Source organism: Phocoena phocoena, chromosome 2 (genome assembly GCF_963924675.1).
Source record: "Phocoena phocoena chromosome 2, mPhoPho1.1, whole genome shotgun sequence".
NCBI classification, from domain to species: domain Eukaryota; kingdom Metazoa; phylum Chordata; class Mammalia; order Artiodactyla; family Phocoenidae; genus Phocoena; species Phocoena phocoena.
In genome coordinates this window covers 13,829,870-13,838,653 of record NC_089220.1, presented here as the reverse complement: position 1 = coordinate 13,838,653, position 8,784 = coordinate 13,829,870, and the positions used below count along the sequence as shown (strand labels likewise).

The following is an 8,784-nucleotide window of genomic DNA, read 5'->3' as shown; positions in this document are numbered from 1 at the left end:
ACACACAACAAAGAAGCTAATGTTCTAAAAGGCAGAGATACTTGAAAGTCTTTGAACACCTCACCAGAAATAATTTAACCCAATAAGATTAAAATTCCAGATCAAAGGTAGCAAAAATACAGAAAGGGAAGAAAGACAGTTGTAAGGCCTCCCATTCCCACACACGTTTACCACCACGCCAATAATTAGTAGACGTGGGGTTCCCATAGCAAATAATTTCCATTTCTACCACCCGTAAGAAATAGCATTACATCAGTGTTCTCGGAAACACAGCTGGTCTCCATCACTCATGATCTGATTGGTCTAGGAACAGATAAACAATAGAGAAAAAATAATGATACACAAGGATGAATCCTTACCATCATATAATCAATCAGCAAACATGTATTGACTACCTGCTACTATTTGAAATTCTATCCATGGTGTCATAGGAAAATCCAACATTATATTCAAAAGCTTCATATGATTTATGTAGTCAAGCAAACCTACATTAAATGGACATTAAGCCCCTCGCTGGAATGTAAGCCAGGGCCATGACACCGATTCACCTCTGTATTTCAAGATCCTTACACCTAGCTAGGGCTGCATTAATATTTGTTGAATGAATAAATGAATATCAAAATAGAAGTAAAAATATGGCAGTGGCTCAGTTTCTTGAGTAATCCATGAGTCATGAATTCAAAACTGTTAGAATCTTTAAAAGGACTTTCGTCAGCAAGCTTTGTAGGGAAAAAACAGGCTACTGGACATCCAATCCAAAGATAAAGATTCCCTACACTCAACCTCATGGTCAAATATCATCCAGTGTCTACCACTGACTGCTTTGCTGGCAGTGGCAACGAATGTCTGTTATTTTGGTCAGTCCTGCATGGACTCCCTCCTTCTTTGAATACCGACATCTCAATTTGCCTTTCTCAGCCTTGATTCACACAGTCTAGGTGGAGCCAAACCCTCTCCCCACCCAGCGAAGGTGGGCAATTGGCTCAGGTCAGGCCAAGCCAAGGTTGCCTTCCACTTGACCACAGTGATGGGTTTAGGGATATTAGGTGACTCAAGACAGGTCCACAGGACTCAAGGCCAGATTCACGCTGACTTTCTCAAGTTGCGGCGAGAGGGGGCTGCTCTTCGTTGTGGTGCGCGGGCTTCTCAATGCTGTGGCTTCTCTTGCTGCGGAGCATGGGCTCTAGGCACGCGGGCTTCAGTAGCTGTGGCGCACAGGCTTAGTTGCTCCGTGGCATGTGGGATCTTCCCGGACCAGGGCTCGAACCCGTGTCCCTTGCATTGGCAGGCGGATTCTTAACCACTGCGCCACCAGGGAAGTCCCAAACTCTAGACTTTTAGATGTAGGTCTGATGCTAGTCAGTTTAACCATGTTAGCAGAGAGGTGGGCAACTCTAGAGGTGGAGAAAATGTGTGTGTGTGTGTGTGTGTGCGCGCGCTCGTGCCTGGGTGTGCACACGCTTGGGCATAGTGGGGGGAGAGGGAAAGAGAAAGAGAGAGAGAGAGAGCACACCGAGAGAGCACGTGAGCCACCATTTAGTCACTTGGATACAGCTGTGCCTGAAACTGGATACACACCACCGATAAATTCCCATAGTGCTTCAGCAAATTTGAGTTGGTTTCCCAGGCTTTCTAGCAAAATAACTTGAATAATACAACAACACAGAGCAAGCCTCAAACTAGTCTGCTTCTCAGTGGAACATCCCATGGTGAAAGCAGTTGTCAAGAAAAAGGAATACGGTAGACTGTTCAGTCCCAGGCCTTGAAAGTTTGTTCTCTCCGACTGGACTCGAGGCTTCTGTCACAACCATGCTCCTCCAGATCATCCTTCAGGCCAAGAGGCATCCTAGCTCGATCCCCATCTTCATATATACTGGAGTGGGAGGTACTGGAGCAGCGCTGTATGTCTCGCACCTGGCGTTGTTCAATCCAGATGTCAGTTGGAACAGAAAGAATAACCCAGAACCCTGGAACAAGCTGGGTCCCAATGATCAGTACAAGTTCTACTCAGTGAATGTAGATTACAGCAAACTGAAGAGAGAAGGTCCAGACTTCTAAATGAAATGTTTCACTATAAAACTGCTTAGAATGAAGTTCTTCTAGAAGCCACCTGCACAATTTTCCACTTAACCAGGAAATATTTCCCCTCTAAATGCACGAAATCATGTTGGTGTATTGTGCTGGGGTTTACACTGATTAATAAATAGTCTGAAACTTGAAAAAAGACAAAAGAAAAAGGACTACAAATTTATGGACAAGCATGGAACTGGGAAAGTTACCTCCCCCCTCTGTGCCCAAGTTTCTGCATCTGTGAAATGGGGATAATAATGAAACCTCCCTCGTGGCATTATTGTGATTAAATAAGTCAATAAGAAAAGTGTTATATGAAAGTATCCCAAATGTTGGTACGATTGGTACTATTATTAGTTATTGTTACTATTATTGTTATTTCCATCGTAAAAATGATTATATCAATGCTAGAGTTCTATTGCTCTACGTGAAGGCTCTACTTTGGAGTCATATTTGAATTGTTACCAAGTTGAATTAGCTACCCATAGGGTCTATTATTGGATACATTGAGCATTTATTCAATCATTCAGAAAGGAAATCCCAGCCAAAAAAAAAAAGAAAGAAAGAATTACAAAGGAACTTCCCTGGCGGTCCAGTGGTTAAGATGCACTTCCAGTGTAGGGGGAGCGAGTTCAATCCCTGGTCGGGGAACTAAGATCCCACATGCTGCTGGGCTCCCCAAAAAAGGAAATCCACATCCAAGTCTGGGATCTGGCCTGACTCCTGAACCCACAGGGAGCACCCGTGGACAAATAGGAGACCCCTGGAGGAGAGGGTCCTTATCACTCCAAGAGCCTGTCAGGACCAGGCGGCCTGTGGCTCCATCTGCACCTGTGGAATCAGGCAAATTTCCCTTCTCTGTGGAATCCGGTAGGGAAACAACTATTTTTAAGGGAACAGAGGGAAAAGGATAATGGTAGCTTTAGCTTGAATCTGAGGCTGCTGTAAGAGAGAATAACAGTGTTGGTAATTTCTCCTTCCTGTTTAAGCACTTTGGTGAAGTGCCTTCCCCTAAATTAAACTGGGAAGTAAGAAAAAACTAGTTCACATGCCAGCATACAGACCCACAGGCCCACTTGGCTACAGATTTCTAGCACACGGGAGTTGTCTTAGAGGAGAACTGGGGAATTGGGCCAGACTGCAATAGCAGAATTTCCCTCCACTGCGGGAAAAAAAGAAAAAAGAAAATGAACTTCAGTCATCTCAGCCAAAAATGTACTGAGGTTGGGCTTCCCTGGTGGCGCAATGGTTGAGAGTCCGCCTGCCGATGCAGGGGACACGGTTCGTGCCCCAGTCTGGGAAGATCCTATATGCCGCAGAGCGGCTGGGCCCGTGAGCCATGGCTGCTGAGCCTGTGCGTCCGGAGCCTGTGCTCTGTAACGGGAGAGGCCACGACAGTGAGAGGCCCGCGCACCACAAAAAATAAATTAAAAAAAAAATGTACTGAGGTTTTCTTCCCAAACTCTTTATCTTTCTTCTCAGTCTCTTCTTCTTCCTTCTCCTCCGCCTCCTCTTTTTAAGAAAAACTGTGGTAACATATACATATATGTTATACATATATGTATACATATATGTTTAAAACTGTGGTAACACATACCATATCCATAATGTTAAAGTGTGCCATTCAGTGGCACTGAGTACTTTCACATTGTGCAACCGTCCGCACCATGCATCTCCAGAACTTCTCATCATCCCACCCTGAAACTCTGTCGACATTAAACACCAGCTCTCCATTTCCCCTCCCCCTAGCCTCTGGTATCCACTATTCTACTTTCTGTTTCTATGAATTTGACTGCTCTAGGTCTCCGATATGAGTGGAATCACACTGTATCTGTAGTTTTGTAACTGGATTATTTCACCTAGCTTAATGTTTTCAATGTTCATGTTGTGGCATGAGCCTGAATTTCCTTCCTTTTTAAGACTGGATAATGTTCCATTGTATGTACCACATTTTGTTTATCTGTTTACGGACACTTACGTTGCTTGCACCTTTTGACTCTTGTGAATAATGCTCCTATGAACATGGGTGTACAAACATACATGTTCCAGTACCTGATGTCAATTCCTTTGGCTGTATGCCCAGAAGTGGAATTGCTAGATCATGGGGTAAATCTACATTTAATTATTTGAGGAACCATCACACTGTTTTCCTTAGCAGTTATACTGTTTTCTATTCCCACTAGCTATGCACCATGGTTCAATTTCTCCACTTCTTCACCCATATTTGTTATCTTCTGTTTTTCTTTATTAAAGAAATAATGGCCGCATTAATGGGTGTGAAGTGGTACCTCATTATGGTTTTGATTTGCATTTCCCTAGTGATCAGTGATGTTGAGCATCTTTTCATGTGTTTAGTGACTTTTTGTATATCTTCTTTGATGGAATGTCTATATATTCAAGTCCTTTGCTCGTTTTTTAATTGAGTTATTTGGTATTTTATTGTTGAGTTGTAAGAGTTCTTTATATATTTTGAATATGAATCCCTTATTAGATATATGATTCACAAATATTTTATCCTGTCTCCTGGGTTGGCTTTTCACTCTGTTGATAATGTCCTTCCATGCACAGAAGTTTTAAATTTTGACGTAGACCAATTTATCTATTTTTTCTTTTGTTACCTATGCTTTAGGTGTCATATCCACAAAATCATCACCAAATCCAACGTCATGAACTTTTTTCTTTATGTTTTCTTTGAAGAGTTTTATACCTTTGACTCATGTTTAGGTTTCTGATCCATTTTGAGTTAATTTCTGTATATGGTGTAAGGTCCAACTTCATTTTTTGGCATGTGAATATCCAGTTTTCCTGTCACCATTTGTGGAAAAAAAAAAACAACCCACAATGTTTAGTTTTGAAAACACTCATAACTGTGAGGTGTAAAATCTTTTCTCAGTTCTTTTAGTGTTTGCTTCGTGTATATGAAGCTCTGTGAATAGGTATATACTCATGTAGAACTGTTATGTTTTTCTAATGAATGATCCTTTATCATTGTGAATTGTTCCTCTTTTTCTCTGGTTATATTCTTTACCCTGAAGTTCACCTGGTCTGATATTAATATAGACACTCAGCTTTCTTATTATTAATGTTTGTATAGTATATCTTTTTCTATTCCTTTATATTTAAATTAGATCTCTTGTAGGCAATGTTCCATTGGGTTTTACTTTCTTATCCAGTTTGACTTTTAATTAAAGTATTTTTATTTAATGTAGTTTGTGATATGGTTGGATTTAAGTCCAGCCTTACTATTTTATTTTCTACTTGGCTATTTGTATTTTTTTCCTCTTTTCATGTTATCTTTTGGATTATTTTTAGATTCTATTTTCTCTCTATTGGCTTATTATCAATATCTACTTGCCTTATTTTTTTGATGGAGTATAGAGTTCACAATAAGCACCTTTAACATCACAGTCTACTCTCAAATTGTAATATACCACTAATATGTACCCTAAGAACCACACAATAGCTGTACTTCCATTTCTCCCTTGGGGTCATTTAAACAATTGTTGTCATTCATTTTACTTCTACATATATAATAACCCCCACAATACATTGCTATTATTTTTTTCCTTAAATGGTCAATTCTTTTTAAAAGAAAATTTTAAATTAGGGAGACACATTTTGTATTTATACACACATTCACCACTTCAGTGTTCTTCCCTTCGTGTAGAGCCAAGCTTCCAACTGGTATCATATTCCCTTCAACCTGAAAAGTTTCCTTTAACATTTCTTATGGTGCAGGTCTCCTGGATAAAAAGCCTTGTTTTGCTTCCATTTTGAAGATTATTTTTTCTAGATATAGAATTCTACTTTAACCTTTTTTTCCCCCTTCCATCTCTATAAGAACACATTTTCCTTGTCTTCTAGCTTGCATTGTTCCTGACAAGAAGTCTGTGAGCATTCTCGTCTTTGCTCTGTATATGTAATATGTCTCTCTTTCTGGCTCCTTTTAGTAACTCTTTTATCACTGGTTTTCAGTAACTTGTGATGTGTTTTTATTTGTATATTTTCTGCTTGGGATTCATTGAGCCTCTTGAATCTATACATTTATAGTTTTCATTAAACTTGGGAAAATTTTGGCCATTATTTCTTCAAATAGCATTTCTGTCCCCCCTCTTCTGGTACTCCCATTTTATATACGTTAGACCACTTAATCTTGTTCCACAGGTCACTAAAGCTCTTTTCATTTTTTTCAGACTCCTTTTCTTCTCTGTGTTTCAGCCTAGATAGTTTCCTTTGTGATTTCTTCAAGTTCACTGATCTTTTTTTTTCTATAGTGTCCAATCTCTTGTAAAGCTTGTCCAGTGAATTCTTCACTCATTTGGTTCCATTGAAATTCCATTCGTTTCTTTTTTTATAGTTTGTATTTCTCTCCTCAGTATGATCATGTTTTCCTCTGATTTCTTAAACATATTAATATGAGCTATTTTAAAGTTTTTGTTTGATGATTCCATTATTGCTATCATTTCTGGGTCTGTTTCTTATGATTAATTTTTCTCCTGATTATGAATCATACCATCTTGCTTCTTTGAATGTTTAGTAACTTTTGACTGTGATTTAAAATTTTTTTAAATTAATTAATTAATTAATTAATTAATTTCTGGCTGCGTTGGGTCTTCACTGCAGTACGCAGGCTTTCTTTAGTTGCGGCGAGCGGGGGCTACTCTTCGTTGCAGTCCGCGGGCTTCTCATTGTCGTGGCTTCTCTTGTTGGGGAGCACGGGCTCTAGGCACAGGCTTCAGTAGTTGTGACTCGAGGGCTCTAGAGCGCAGGCTCAGTAGTTGTGGCTCAGGAGCTTCGTTGCTTCGCGGCATGTGGGATCTTCCTGGACCAGGGCTTGAACCCGTGTCCCCTGCATTGGCAGGTAGATTCTTAACCACTGCACCACCAGGGAAGCCCCTTGATGTGATTTTAAATTTCACATTGTTTTGTGTCTGGCTTTTGTTGTCTTTCTTTAGAGCATTGATGTTTATTTTGACAAGCATTAATTTACTTAATTTTTTTTATCTTCAAGCTTTGTTAGGTCGAATCTAGAACATCCATTGTTTTAGGCTAATTTATCTCTACTACTATGGCCTAACTGTTCTGAGGTCTCTAGTAAATGCCTCAGTGGTTGTAATAAGCAAAATAATGGCCTCCCCAAATGTCCACATCCTAATTCCTGGAACCTGGGAATAATTAAGTTAAATGACAAAGGGGAAATAGGGTTTAAGAATTAAGTTTTGCTAATCATTTGACTTTAAATTAGGGAGTTTATCCTGGATTGTCTAGGTGGGCTCAAGGGTCTTTAAAAGCTGAAGAGGGAGGCAGAAGAGAGAACCAGAGAGACAGAGTGTGAGAAGGACGCAGCTCAATGTTGTTGACTTTGAAGACGGAGGAAAGAGGCCATGAGTCAAAAAACAGTGGGTGGTTCCTAGGAGGGAAAAAATGCAAAGAAACAGATTCTTCCCCAGATCCTCCAGAAAGGAATGCATCATACCCGCATTTGGGTCTTACCCCAGTGAGATCTGTGTCAGACTTCTGGTCTACAGAACTGTAAGTTAATAGATTTGTGTTGTTTTAAACCACTATATTGAGAGTAATTTGTTACAGCAGCCGTAAAAAACCAAGGCAGTGGTCAGTGAGATTTCTCCACACTGACTGGGTGGAACTCAACTGTCTTCCAGATAATTGTGAATGCTGAGAATGTTTCTGTTTATGGCTCCCCCGTGGTTCTTTCACCTTGTTTTGTTTCCCTTCCCTCAGGGATTATAGTCCTGCTGTCCAACATCTGAAAATAATTGTATCATATATTTTATCCAGTTGTCTAGTTGTTTATGGCAGGAAGGGAACAAATAGTACTGGTTATTCCAACATGGCTAGAGGCAGAATATAATGTGTACAACTTTGCATATTGAGAAACAAATTTATATAGCATGACTTTTTTTTTAACATCTTTATTGGAGTATAATTGCTTTACAATGGTATGTTAGTTCCTGCTTTATAACAAAGTGAATCAGCTATACATATACATATGTTCCCATATCTCTTCCCTCTTGCGTCTCCCTCCCTCCCACCCTCCCTATTCCACCCCTCTAGTGTATATATGTCCATGTCACTCTCTTACTTCATCCCAGCTTACCCTTCCCCCTTCCCATGTCCTCAAGTCCATTCTCTAGCTCTGTGTCTTTATTCCTGTCCTGACCCTAGGTTCTTCAGAACCTTTTTTTTTTTTTTTTTGGATTCCATATATATGTGTTAGCATACGGTATTTGTTTTTCTCTTTCTGACTTACCTCACTCTGTATGACAGATTCTAGGTCCAACCACCTGACTACAAATAACTCAACTTCGTTTCATTTTATGGCTGAGTAATATTCCATTGTATATATGTGCTACATCTTCTTTAACCATTCATCTGACGATGGACACTTAGGTTGCTTCCATAACATGACTTTTTAAAAAAAAACTTCCTTAAGTATAGAACTGAAGACCCAGCTCAGTCTTACACTGTCAAATTAAAGCACAGCCTTCTTTTGGTCTTGGCAGCCACTGTTGATGACAAAAGGAACTTTATATGTCTTCACGTGGTCTTCCCTTTGTGTATGTCTGTAATCTAATCTCTTCTTTAAGAACACGAGTTATATTGGATTGGTGCCCACCTTAGTAACCTCATTTTAACTTTTAGTCACCTCTTTAAAGACCCTATCTCCAAATATAGTCACATTTTGAGGTCCTG

At 39.8% G+C, this 8,784-nt stretch overlaps 1 pseudogene; it reads left to right on the top strand.

The window, feature by feature from the left end:
* Positions 1–1,809: 1,809 nt before the first annotated feature.
* On the top strand, positions 1,810–2,058 carry LOC136119143 (cytochrome c oxidase subunit NDUFA4 pseudogene; annotated as a pseudogene).
* The last annotated feature ends 6,726 nt before the right edge of the window (positions 2,059–8,784 follow it).